This window comes from Passer montanus, unplaced genomic scaffold (assembly GCF_014805655.1).
Source record: "Passer montanus isolate IOZ18808 unplaced genomic scaffold, ASM1480565v1 scaffold77, whole genome shotgun sequence".
Classification (NCBI taxonomy): domain Eukaryota; kingdom Metazoa; phylum Chordata; class Aves; order Passeriformes; family Passeridae; genus Passer; species Passer montanus.
The window spans coordinates 212,119-225,494 of NW_024372923.1; positions in this window are offsets into that span (position 1 = coordinate 212,119).

Below are 13,376 nucleotides of genomic sequence, written 5' to 3' on the forward strand. Positions count from 1 at the left end.
TTTTTTAAATAATATTGCCTTTTCTGGTGAGTTTTTTCCTGTGGGGTGGCTCAGAGGACACCAGGGAAGGCCATATTCTGACAGGCTGCTTTTGCTGTCCAAAGCAAGAAATGCTGGGAGACAGGGATGTGCACAAATCCAGATGAGATTTGATTTCTCTTCGTGGCTTTCTTGCAAAGTGCACCTGTGTCTGTCTGGAACAGTTTTAGAAGACGCAGCTCTCAAGCACAGGGAGGTGGGACAGAGCAGGGGCTCCTGTGTGCCCTGTTCCAGGTGCTCTCTGCAAACTTGGAGGCTCCTGAGCATGGGAATGATGCTGTCCTGATCCCTCCAGTTCTCTGGATGTGCTCCTTGGGAAGCTGGGGATGCACTGACTGCCATGGAGCACCTGCTGGGAAGTGGGGACCTTGCCTTTGGTTTAGTCAGACCCTAAAGCTTCACCCATCCAGCTTGGAGACAGAAACATTTATCTCATCAGTGAAGTAATTTCTGTGCATCCTTTAGTCTGGGAACCCCACCTTCATCAGGGAGAACGGATCCAAGCACCCAAGAGCATCCTGGAAAGAGAGCAGACTGGGTCACTGGAGCTCTGCCAGGTTTGGAACTGAATGTCTTCCCAAGTTCCTCTATAAGCAGAGTTTTCTGCTTGTTTATGTCAAATTTGCCCTGTGTAATCTGTTTGGTTTGCCTGGGGAACAGCAGGACACTAATTAATGAATGATGACAAGAATGACTCACTTTCCTTGTGCCCTCCTGTGGCACCTTCTTTGTCACAGGAGGAAGCAGGAGCACAGATCCTGTCCCAGGCTGCTCAGGCCTGTCTCCTGGGGAAGGAGGGCAGCAAAATATGAATTTATAGTGACTGTGCAGCATTTGTCTCCTGCCCAGTGTCACCACAGAAGAGCCTGCTCCATGAACAGCCACTCAGTGTTCCTGAGGGAAGCTGGAAATGTTGGGATTTTAACAGCATTGGGATTAACTGCCTGCTTAAGTGAGGAAGGCAATAGCTCTGTAATTAGTGTGACTCCCTGAACAAAAATGGGGATGCTGCTTGCCCTGCTGCTCAGGGAAGGGGCTCAGCCTGGCCCCAGGGCAGGAAAGCTCCTACTTCAGGGCTTCTACATCACCACTGCTCCCCCAAAACTCCACAGCCTGTAGCAGCTCCAACACTTGCACAAAGGCTGCTGCAAACTCCATGTGGGAATCTGTAAGGGTGGGAAATCTCACCAGGATTAAAATTCTCCCTCCTCTCTCAAGCTGTGGTCTAGTGAGAACACAGAATTAACATTGTGTATAGGACAAAATAAAATTAATCCAGATTTGACCACCTGTTCTGGAACAGGAGAGAGACAGGATGATGGACAGGGGGGAGAAGCTGGGAACATCTTGTGGAGGGGTCAGTTTTATTGTGAAAAAATAAAGCAAGAAGTTCTTTGTTGTGGGCAGGTCCCTTCCCTCGGGTCATCCTGGCTGTCACCAGACGTGGCTGAGTTCTCCATTCCCAAACAAGGCTTGGTCATATCCTCTTATGATAGCTTAGAGTCTGTCATTACTGTTCATTACCAGATTGACAGAGCAGAGCCTGTCCTTGCTGCCCTGCCTGCAGCTAAAATCATGGATGCAGGAGGCAGGAATCCCTGCTGCCATTAGAAATCATTAGAAATCCGAGAGGGAAAAAAGCCTCTGAACCCCAAAGTCACAATCCCCCAAGGACACCGTGTTAAAATAAAACATATATACATATATTTGGGGTTTTTTTAACAGAAGGGAAAGATTTCCATGCTAAAGTACTGAAAAGCAGCCTGAGGAGTGGTTGATTGAGCCCCTTAGAGTTCCCCTGAACATTTCTTTTTCATGCCACACTGTATGAATGTAAGATTGAACATCACACAGCTTCCTTTGGCCCCTGGCCAGGCAGAGGTTGGAAAATAATTCCCTGATTTACAGATGTCTTTATCCATGTAGGATGTATAAGTTTAGACAAGAAGGATGTGAGCACTTCAGAGAAATTGATGTCCAGTAAAAGAAAAGCCCCACTAGGCACTTTCCCATTTTCCTACGGATATTATTGAGAATCTTCAGGTGAGCTGGAACCAGCCACGCACTGAGGTGAAAGCTAAACTGGATGTTTACTTTCCTCCCACTTCCATTTGTGATCCGTAGCTAGGAACTGTTCAGTTCCCTATTTATTTAATGGCAGATGATAGAATATTTCAGGATACAGCAGCCCATGTTCTGCCAATTCATAGGATAAACAGACAAAACGTTTCCTGGGGTTGATTTGTCAGGAGCAGCTGTTCTTTAGGACATTGTAGGTATCTTTCTCCTCTAACTAATTTGATCAGGACTTAGGAAAACCTCCACAAAATAAATACTCCACAGTTTAAGCAGACGCTGCAGCTGCTCAGTGGGGAAGGCTTAAGCTATGGAAATAGGGAAATTGCTGCTCCACAGGAGGATGGGAGCTAAGTGTTTCCTCTGGCGTGGGAAGAGTTGTCAGGGCCATGGAGAAAAACAGAGCACCCAAGGGCAATTAGTGACTGGCAGATCAACATCATTTTCCTGTCTAAGCACTTGGTGTTAACACCTGAGGACAAACAGGGTCAGGACTCACCTTTAAAATATTTTCTATGCAATGAGAGAGAGAATGTGTCTAAATAGCAAAATACCTTCCTTTAACATTGTTTTACCTTTTCTTTCTTCATCTTCTCTTAGCCATCATTTTTGTGGTTGAATGTTTTAATTTATCACCAAATACATGTTTCCCTCCATGCCATGTAAACTCCCTTGTCTTTTCAGTTTTAAAACTGTACAGTGTTTTTGAGACCATTTATTTAAAAAGAGCTTTTAAAATGAAGGTGGTTCGTTGCACAGAACCCCTGAGACAACTGCCAGGAATGCTGCATAAATTACAGCCTCTTCTACTGACCACTTAATGCAAGGAAGATGGAAAAAACCAGCATGCAGATGATGATGAAAGCCAAGAGCATTTTTCAAAACTCAAGGTCTTCACGCTAATAATGAAAAATTCCTTGTCTCTGCTGGGGGTGACCTTGTAAAAAGCAGCTTGCATGTGCATCTCAAAACATCAGGACTAAATTAGGTCTCCATAATGTGAGTGTAGTCTGAACTAGGGTGTTTGCATTCCCCAGAGGGGTCAGTGTGCCTGGGAGGAAACTTGTTTAGCCTGGTTCAGATGCAGTGAAATGCTCTGAGACGTGTTCAGGTGTGCTGAGCTGCAGCTGCTGTTTTCTCCCTGCCTTCAGAACACAGGACAGCTCAGGGCAGCTCGCAGGCAAGGGGCTGTTGGAGAGGTGGATGCTGGATGAGGAGTGAAACTCTTCCTTTCAGATGGAAAATGCTGCTGGCTGGACAGCTTCCAAAACCAGAGACGTTGTGGTAAATGCTGGTGTGTTGAAACCAGGCTGGTTTGCACAAAAAAAGTGCAAACCTAAAAAAGTGCTGCCAGTCTGCCAGGATGACCAGGAGCTGATGGAGTGTGTCTCTGGGGACGCTGCCATTCCTGGAGGCACCCCCATCACTTCAGGGTCCACCTCCAGCCTCGCTCCCTGGCTTGGACACCAGAGGCTTTAGGAAATCCCACACAGCTTTGGAGAGCAAGTTTCAGAGTTTCTGGGTAAATTACAAAAGCTCCAAATTCTGTGATAATTTTTGTTTTAAATAACATTTTTCTTTTTCTGGCAAGTTTTCGTTACGTAGTTTTCATTACTTATTTTTCATTACTTTCATTACCTCTTTCATAGAATTAAGTGGTTTAGAACTTTGAAAATCGAAGCAGAAAAAAAATAGAGGCTTTTAGTCAGCTCTAGCTATAAACTTGGATGAGAAATATCAATTAAATGATTTTTTTTCATGGCCCTTCCAGTATTAGGCTGGCAGAAAAAGAAGCCAAAACTGTTCTTGGTGTTCTAGGTTAATGGTTTGTGTTTCTAATCCATAATCTCTTTTATTTCACGCAGTCCTACTACATTTGGGACTTCATGCTCTCTAGTCACATTATGTCTCAAGGAAAACCAACTCAATTAAACTTCATTTGGGTTTGAAAAGAGGCAGAGTGTGCATGTTTTGGAGACAATTAGTGCAAGCTCAGACTGCTTATCAGGGAAAGAATAATCTGTGTCAGTCAGACCCTGGAATGGGGCTCAGAAGCCATCAGTGGGATCTCCATCCTTGGAGGATTCAGACTCAAAGGTACAAGGCTCTGATCTGACCAGATTTTGTCTAGACAGTGTTTGGCCAAGAAAAGCTGGACCAGAGGATCCTTGAGGTCCCTTCCAGCCTGCTCCTCTGGAATTCTCTGATACACATCTAACTCCAAAGCCCTGTGAATCTGCAGGTAACACCCACAAGTACGAAAAAAATATTGTACAGGAGCCTCTGGAATGGGCTACAGCAGCCAGGGATCCAACTGCAATGCCTGAAGGTATGGAAAGAAAAGGATTGTGTAGGTATTCTGTTAAATGAGGAAAATCAGCTAAACATGGCATATCTACCCAAAATGTCAGCCAGAACATAGATGCTAATATTCCTTATTTTTCCTGGAGCATTTCAGGAAGCCCATGATGAGTATTAGATGTAAGGACTCAGCCTGAGTGAGCTGTTGGTGAGAGCAAATCTACTCATCCCTCTGCACTGAGCTGGGATATTGATCCAGCACTGGCACAAACAGAAATGCCTTCTGCAGTCTGGAACTGGCAACCAAAAACTTCAGGAAAAAACCTAACCAGCTGGTTTGTTTTGTTCCAAAACATTGGAATTATATTTTTAACTAATGAGTTTGAGGAACTGATATTTGTGGTTCTCTTTTGGTCTTTGCTTTTAGTTTCTGAACCCTTTATTTATACTTAGTCAATATTTTATGCTTTTCTGTGCTGCATTGAGGATTAGAAATCTACTTTGAAAATAAAACCTCAGATTCTAACTTAACTCTAGAGGCAAAAGGTCTAGGACAGGAAGCAAACATTCCAAGAAAAACATGAAAATACTGACAGCTGACAGAAGTGTGATGTAACAGTGTTTAACTGAGAAGATCTAACAGGACCATATGCCGAGGCAGTCAACAGCTCTGAGGGGAAGCCAAAGTCCAAGGGACTTTTCTCCAGGGGTTATCAAACCTAAATAAGAAGCAGCTATTTTGATTCTGAGCAACACCAGTGAGGCCTTATTTGGAATATTCTCTGATGTGAGAGGAAAGCAGCCAAGAAATGAACACAGCTCAGCTTTGGAGCCGTGTGCTCTGAGGGAAGCCCAGCTCACTTGGCCTCTTCCCTGAGTGCCTGAGGACACTGGGAAAACTCTTGAAGATGAAGCAAATCAGGCAGGATGTGTACTTGGAATAAGAGAGTGAATATTCAAAGCCAGGATGGCAAGATAAGAGAAACAGCAACAAAATGAAATGGCAGAACTTCTGTTTCTTCAGCAGAGCGGTTGGAAAGCTCTGCTCCAAACAGGTTTGGGCTCCATTTGAGAAATGAGCTCCCTAATTTGATGCAGGTGACCAGCCCCATTCATCTGAACAGCCTCTGCTTCTGACATGGGTAGCCTGGACTCTCATCTACATCAGGTTGGATGGGGTTTGGAGCAGGCTGCTCCAGTGGAAGGTGTCCCTGCCCATGGCACAGGGTTGGAACAAATGATCTTTAAAATCCTTTCCAATCCAAACCATTCTGTGATCAGCGGTGTAATCAATATTCCTAATATAACCAATGTAATGTGATTTTTCTATACCAGTGAAATGTGGCTTGTGGGCAATGGGCCAAATCTGCACTTTCTCCCCAGGCCTTGGGTGTTTGCCCAGGCCCCTTGACTGTAAAAGTTGACTTGGAAGAGGAAGGAACCATGGGAAGTCTTGGGGAAACTGGGCTATGTGAGAGCCATGTCCAGGAAGAAAAGGACATGAATCCCTCCTGGCCAAGGATTTCAAAGGTTCCACATCCAGTGAAGGAATGTGACCTTCCTGAGACCGAGCAGCTTCACCAATTTCCAATTATTCCAGCAGCAGCTCGACATTTTGCATAATTTTTGTAGAATTGGTTTTATTGATGAAGCTGAATTGCATTGGGCAAAGCTAAGCCAGTGGCTCGGCCTCTCTGCTGCTGTGGTGCTTGGGCAGCAACGAGATGGACAGAGAATGATTGCACATGGAACTAGCTGGCTTAGGGCAGCAGTGGTTTACTCCTCAGTTAAATACCCTCCCAAATTCTCTGATCCTCAGTCCTCACTCTGACCTCCATGGGACATCCAAGTCCTCGTGATATTTAAGCAGCTTCAGCTGCACACAACCCCAGAGATGCTCTAAATTGTCCTTTGGTGTTAGAGCCCTGTAAATTTACAGCAGTGCCTGGACACAGGCAGCTCCAGAGCTGCTGTCTCATACAAGTGGAAGCTTTTGAAGCTTAAACTTTTTTTCAAAAGGTTTAGGCAGGAGAAACTCAGATGCAGCTGAGACATGTGGTTGGAAAACTGAAGCAACACGTTCCTGAAACACAAAATCTGTAATTTCTCAGGGTGGCAAGGATTATTTGGGAGACAGCAAACATACTTTTCATATGAAAGCAGCAATGTGTGCTACAAAAAGCCTGTTTATAATGCAGCTTACCTACCAGACAGCCACGTCAAGCTGTCAATGGAGAGAGGACTGACAACAAGCTAATGACCTCCTGCTGCTCAATAAATGTCTCAGCTTTGCTCCAGCATCTCTTTGTGCAGTGGGAGGGAGACAGGGATGCCAGGCAATGCTCTGTTGCAATTATTTTATTCTGTTTCTACCCATTTTTTATCACAACATACAAGAAAGGCAGGCACAGCAGCTTTTGTGAGGCCTGATACAAGTAAACAATAGTTGCTCAAGCTATAATTACTAAATTATTTTCTTTTGCAGTTAGGAATAAAAGCAATTAAAGAACTGTCCTTCCAGAAAAGTAATCTGTTTTGAAAATGATTTATTTTTCTGTTCCTCTCATTGTATCTGTAAATAAGGCAAAGCATTATGAGGTACCCTGCTAGACAGCTTTCTGCAAGATTAAATTAGCAATAAGATGGAAAGCTACTTTTTATGCAGTTGTTGAAACTGCCTATTAGTGATGAAGAAGGCTAAGAGAAGGTACAGATTTTTACAGAACACACCTCTAAAATATATTAAGTCATATTAATGTGATAAGAATTTATGGACCAGGCTAGGCCTGAATTACAATAAAAATCTCATCCAACATTCCATGATGTTCCAGAAAAAATTACTTTTCCCCATTTTAATTCCAGATTTGTGTATTCTTTATCTTCCTCAGTTAGCATCCAAGGTCTCCACTAATGGCTCTAAAGCATCCCTGATATTCTTTCACCATCCTGCTGAGCCAGTAGTGTGGTAATTGGCACTGCTCTGTTGGAATCTCACTCTTACCTGGTTTGTGTTCTGGTTTCAATTTGAGCCATCTGTGTTTAATCCTAGATTTGCTCATAAAAAGGATAAACCTCGATAAATAGGTAAGAGAAAGGCTTCTGAGACACGGAATGAAAATATCCAGAATCCTTAAGCAGTCTACTGGTGGATTACGTCAACTCAAAGATAGATTTTGCTCCCTCTGGCTCATCAAATAATCTGATTAGCTGGTGCTGATTATGCTGGGCATGATGCACTGTGTTCTGCAAACCAGACACAGAATGTCCCTTCTCTGCTGCCTCGTGTGTTCCTGGACAGCCTTATTTATAATAAATCCCATTTTCACTTTTGCCAGCCTCTAACAGCTTTGGCTCAACTTTGGGCCATATTAAAGCCACATGATAATGCTGCCTTGCTGCACAGGAGAAGGGTTGGCCTCTCCTAAAGCAAAAAAATGTCTGAGTTTTTGCCTCTCAGCTCCACTCACACTGGGTTTAGCATCTCTGGCTTTTATACAATGTTTGGGGAGGGGTGATGCCAGCGGAGGCTGACAAAAGCCAGGAGTCAGAGGAGGGGGTTGCCTAACCCAGCATCAAAACCTGTGGCAGCATAATGTGGTGTTTCCATCTCCTCCAGCCCCAGCTGGCAGTGTTGGAGGAGTCAGTGTTATGCTGACCTCACACTTCATTTTCTGCTGCCAGAAGCATTTTGGAGGGGTCTGGGGGTTGGTGGCAGCTAAATGTGACAGTGATGATGACGAGAGAAACGGTGGCCATTGTGCAGAGCCATCCAGGCTCTTTAGGCCTGACATTTCTGTACAGCAGCAAGTTCATGGATTTCAGTCCAATTTTAAAATGGATTTTTGTCTCCAGTCCTCACAAATGTCTTACATGCCCCTGAAGGGACTCAGGCTGCTGCGTCCTTTCAGAGTTGCGTTGTGACTTGTCACTGTCGTCCCTGATGACTTTCAGAGCGCATCCAAAGAGCTCTTCACATTTTCCTCCTCTATTTTTCTTTCCCCTTTACCACCCTGTCTCACATTTTCTCGGGTTCCCTCTGTCTCCTCCTCTCTGTCCTCCCCCTGCATTCCTGCGCTGTGACAGACCTGCTGGGAGCGGCGCAGCCACGCTGTGCTCACCATCTGGGCCGGGCAGCTCCCGCAGCTCCTGGAGTCTCCAGATCCTCGCTGGGGGCTGGAACACGGCCACCACCGCCTCCCAGCCTCCCGCTTTTCTCCACCTGAGCTGCCTCTCTGCTGGCCACAGACTCCTGCACCTACGCAAGGTCTGCCCAGCTGAGGAAAGCTTCCAAGGTTCCCCCATCACAGGGCTCAAACCCTTCAGCTGGACAGCCCCATCCCAATGGATTTACTCCTTCATCCTCTTCCTCTGCTCCACGTGGAACCAGAGAGGAAGCAAGAAAAATATGAGAATGTGGAAGCTTTCAATGCAAGTGTTCGCCACTTTGAACCCTTTTCTTTCAGCTACTGAAATACATTTCAGGGTGCAGATTTTAGAGATATTTCTGCCCACTATTTCCAAGTTGAATTTATTTATTCTCTGTCTTTTCTGGCTGTTTTGTCCCCGAAACAATCACCCCCACACGCTGTGACTACTTGGAGAGCTGTGAGGGGTCTGTTGCTGGCTCCATGGATGCTGTTTCATGTCTTTTCCAACCCAAAGATCTGTGATTGAGCCTCCTCTGACTTCATCCTTGCCTGGACAGGAGGGATAGTGATCTAGCTATAGTTGAATACTTATATGATTCAAATGAAATTGAGAAAAACAGCCCAAAGATGGGATTTACTGGGTGTAAAGGCTCAGGCTGACTCAGAGGATGAAAAACTGGTAACAAATCAGTGAACCATTTAAAACATCCTGCTCTCAATCCAAAACCTGCGCTTCCTTTGGATTTTTGTGCTTCTATTCCTCGCCCTTTATCTAAGTGTTGCTAGTCCTCCTTGCTCCTGAAAACACAGGATAAAGCAAGATCTGAGGAGCTGGTTGAGTAGGGAGCTCTGCATATCCAAAGTTCAGCTAGTGAGAAATAACCATCTGGAGAGCACGTACATCCCTGCTCCTGGATAAGCTGAGGATGAATCTCCTAATGGGAGCCAGCGCCCTGCCTGAGAGCAAGGAGTTACCAGGGTAAAGAGAATTACATAAGAGCGAGATCTGCACTTAGACATCACTAACTAGATGTAATCTTTGCACTCAAGCTGAGGTAATTCTGCTGCAGCACAAAAACACTGCATGCCAGCAGAAAATAATTAGGTTTTTGTCTTTTTTTTTTTTTTTTGTTTACCTGAAGCTTTTAAAATGCCCGCAAAAAAAAATTTGGTTTTTTTTTTTTTTTTTTTTTTTTTGCTTACCTGAAGCACAATTTTGTGTCGCTGAGGCTCCCCAGCTACTACACGCAACAAATGTGCTCCTGTGGAATGTTTCAACGCTTGCTTTCTAATTATAGCTTTGGGTATCATTTGCTTGGGTATAAACAGGGTGAATCAGAACAGAAATGTCAGCGAGGGTTGAGGGAAAGGCCTTTTACTAACAGCGAGCATCAGGACTGAAAAAAATCAGGGCATCTTGTAAGGCAAAGCTCTCAAAGTGTTTCACAGGAGACAGCGGCAAATTGCAACTCAGGGTTGCGCCAGAAAAACCCTAAATTTATAAATTCTTTGTAGGAAAGGAAGGGAACTTCCCAGCCATCTGCCTCGCTGGCTGCCTGCAAGGCTCACACCTCGCAGGCACAAAGGGTTCCAGGCTGCTGGGGCAGCTCCAGGCGGGCAGGGATGGGAACCAGCGGGGCTCTGAGCTGGATAATCCCGCAAAATCACAGCATTTGTGCACCTTGCTTGGGTTTTACCAAATCCGTGAGCTCTGACAAGGAGGTTTACTATCAGTTCTGGCTCTGGAGGAACAGGAAGAAAGGAGACCAACGTTAGGATGGCTAAGGAAGGTGGGAGTTGCAAGAACAGGGATTTATGATGTTTGAAAAGTGGGGAAAAGAGAAAGCTGAACACACATCTATGTGCAAATGATATTTTTATCTCATGGTTCTGCCGTGGGTTTATTGTGAGGCACAAGGGGCAGTTGTACAACTCTGTGTGAAGGCACACGAGCTGCAAGGCCTGAGCAAACCCAGCTCTGCAAAGGAAGGCTCCCAAAATAACAGCTTCAGCTGTCAAATGAGTATGACTGTTCCAAATTCCTTCCTAGGGAGCTAAAATTTCTCCTTAAACTGGTGAAAAAAAATGAAAATTTTAGGTGGGATATAGGAAATTAGTACTTGCTTACAATTTCTGCTACCTTTAACAAAAATAGAATTATCTTTCTGATATTTAAAAAAAGAAAAGATGATCAAACAAAAAATCTATTGAGGACTGGACTATCAAGTCATGTAGATTTTGATGTGTCTCCAAATTAGAAGTCTGAAAGCTCTTCTTGGATAAATTATATGTGTAAATATCAAGGTTCTAAACTGCTGAAAGGTCATTCCTCTTGTATTTTATTGTTTAAGTCTAGAACAAATGGCAAGCTCCTGCAAGGCAAACCTGGAAGGAGACACCAGCAGCTTTTTGAGCTAAAGCCAAAGACACGGCCTTACAATAAAGTCACCAACATCAAAAATGTCAGGTAATTGGGATATGCAGCCCAGGATTTGCTTTTGCTCTGGTAAATATTTTCAGATTCAATTTGACCACATGTTCTCCTTCAACTACTATCCAGGGATCTCTTTCTGTACTCAGAATGCTTCTGTTCTGCAGGCCAACTGTGCAGAGATTAAAAGCTCCTAGAATCATAGAATTCCTTGGAATTCTTTTTTTTCAGTTGGTCATAACTTTTTTCCAATCCAAGCCCCTCTGTGAGTCTATGACTCTAAGATATTCCTTGTATTTTCATACATTTTTATGCAGTCTAATCTATAACAATTATTTCTGGAAATTTCCATTGTTGCACAGTAGGGGCAGCATTTGGAATTTACCCCAACAGCTCTTCCATCATCTTGCCTAGATGCCAAGAGCAAGGGATACATTTTCATTTTCTGGATGATTTCTAAGCACAGAGATGGTAAAATTCCTTAAGACGAGAAATATTTATTTTACATGAGTTATCCAAGTCTTACTTTAAAAAAAAAAAAAAAGAAAGGTTGTCCCCCTTTTTTTTAGATGGTTATGTTTTGAGAAATGAACCAACTTGTTTAGTGGAGTCAGAAAGAGAATTTAGTAAGTAATTAGTCTGGGAGAGAGAAATCACATTACCCTCCCCCTGCAACAGTTCTCGATGTTTATAGAGAACTAATTTAATTGCAAATGAAGACAAATTTCTGTTTCAGTCTCCATAAGTAATTACATTTTACTTGTCCTGACTCCAGTCCTGGTTGCTTGCTTGCTGGACAAAGGGATTTTTTTCTAGCAGTGCTCTGCTGGAACATCTCAGGTGCTTTTCTTTTGTGCTGACTGAGGGAGAAGGGATGGATCCAGCTGGTCCAGGATGAGTTTCCCAATGCAACACCAAGCCCGAGGCATTGTCTAACAGAGTCTGGGAATGGGGAATGAAACCATGGAAATAAGAAAGCGCTAAAACATCTGAGAAAGCCTGAAATAAAAAGTAGTAACTGCAGTGGGGGGGAAAAAAAATCATGTATCAAATGATGTAAAACCCACGAGGGGAAAGCAAGGATGTGGAGAAATACACATTTTCTGTCAGTGAGCCTACAAGGGCAGCTTAAGGAAGATGCAGTCTCGCAATTTTTGAGTGGAAAGCAAAAAAAAAATATTGCATAGCCAGCAACCCAAGGGCTGGCAGAGCTGTTGCTGCTGGTCTTTTCTTCTCAGAAGATAAATGGGCTTTGCACGGCGGGGCTGCCGCTTGGGTGAGTCCTTGTGGGCAGCGTGACACCCTGGACTCCAATCCCACACATTCACTGTCTCCAGTCAGGAACGGCTGGAATCAACACGTGGAGGAAATGTTTAAAATTTATTTCACAGAATCAATTTAGATTGAAAAAGACTTCTGAGGCCGAGTTGGACCTATGACCAACACCACCATATCGACCTGACCGCGGCACCTGGGGGATTCTGGATTCCCATTAATTCCTTCAGTTGCTCCACAGCGAAATATTTCCTGAGTGCTGATAAGAAACAGAGGACTTAAGTCTCTTAGTCTTAAGCTACAGCCATCGGAGGTTTATTTTGGACATCAGGAGGAATTTCCTCACAGAAAGGGTGATTAGACAGTGGAAGGGGCTGCCCAGGGAGTTTGGAGTGCCCATCCCCGGAGGTGTCCAGGGAAGGAATTCCTGGATGCGGCACTCAGGGCTGAGGACAAGGCGGGGATGGGGCACAGCTGGTACTGGATGCGCCGAGAGACCTTTCCTAAGCTCAGTGACCCTGTGATGTGCCACAAACCCGTGTTGCCCACAGCTGCTGCCCGGCCGTGTGCCACCACAGGGAGGTTTTCTGAGGGATCGCTCCCACAGGAACCCGCCATGTCCATACACCCCGCACCACGCTCTGTGCGCAGCCACGGCCAGGATGCCGGCAACCCAGCCGCATGTTTGGCTCGGGGAAGGTCGCGGGGTGCCGAGGGGCGCGGGGGCGGTGTGGACAGCCCGGGATAACCCGGAATAACCCGGGATAGCCCGGGATAACCCGGGACAGCCCGGGATAGCCCGGGACAGCCCCGGGGGTCCCGCGGGTCCCGCCCTGAGGGGCCGGGACGGGAGGCGCCCCCTGGCGCCCGCCCTGCGCGCGGCGCCCCACGGCACCGATGACATCACCGCTCTGCGCAAAGAGCCGCCCGCCGATTGGCGGAAGGCAGGAGAGGGTCCAGCCAATGAGCGGCGCGCAGGGCGGCAGGCCGCGCTGACGTGCTGCTCGGCCGTGCGGGGGTTTATTTTGCTTTGGGCCGCTCCGGCCGCCGCCATTAGAGGAGCGCGGGCAGAGCCTCCCCCCCCTCCCCCCCCCCCCCCCCCCCCC